The following is a 957-nucleotide window of genomic DNA, read 5'->3' as shown; positions in this document are numbered from 1 at the left end:
ATCTCCTTCTGGCCCTGCCCTCCACCTCGGCGAAGATTACGCGCCACGCCGCGCTGGCGGGTCTTGCCAGCGGCAGCCGCGGGGTGGCTGGTCCCGCCCGCCCCGGAGAAACCAGCGTGTTGCGCGCCTGGAGGGTTGGGGAGGGCGCGCAGCGGGCTGCCCGCGCAGGAAGTGTTGGCCTTCGGGGGAGGGCGGGGGGAGGGAGCCGGAGGCGCGTGTTACTTTATAAGGCCATCGGAGTGTGTGTGTTTCTGTGTCGATCAGTCAAGAGGGGGGAAAGAACATGGGACTCGGGGAAAGTGGAGCAAAAGAGCCCCAGGCCAGGAAAAGAAGGAGCGCAACACTTTCCACGTGGGGCATCGTCGCCCCAGCCTGCGCGCACACACAGAGCCTCTTGTTCTAAGCGCTTCTCGCCCGCCTCTCTCGCTTTGGAGCAATAAGCAGTTGGAGCAATAAGCAGCTGGCGCTAGAGGACTGGCTTTGTAGCCAGGGGCAGAAGCGCAGGATTCGAATTCACCGCTATCCCAGGCTACGGAGTCGGGACTCCATGTATGTGCATGTATATGTATGTACACACACACACACACACACACACACACAATGAGGCTGGGACCGCTGGGTGGCTATGTGAGCACGTGTGTGTGTGTCCCCTCGCTTTTCTCCCCTATGGGGGAAATAAAATTGACCCACCGCGCTTTTGCTCCTGCCGCTCTTTATTATGCGCAGCAGCGGAGTAGAATTTGTACTAACGCCTATTACCGTGCTTTTCATATTGCAGGTGCAGATATGCATCCCTTGGTGCTGTGTGCGAATATGAAAAAAGTATTTTCAAAGTAAAAATAAAAGAGGTAAATACTGAAAAGCTTTTAAGAACAAGCTTGCTTAGAAATTCAACCCTTGTCTATCTCAAAACAAAAAAAAAATCCTTCCAGTAGCACCTTAAAGACCAACTAAGTT

Source organism: Podarcis gaigeae, assembly GCF_964106915.1.
Source record: "Podarcis gaigeae genome assembly, chromosome: 1".
Classification (NCBI taxonomy): Eukaryota; Metazoa; Chordata; class Lepidosauria; order Squamata; family Lacertidae; genus Podarcis; species Podarcis gaigeae.
Note: the sequence above shows the minus strand (reverse complement) of the source record.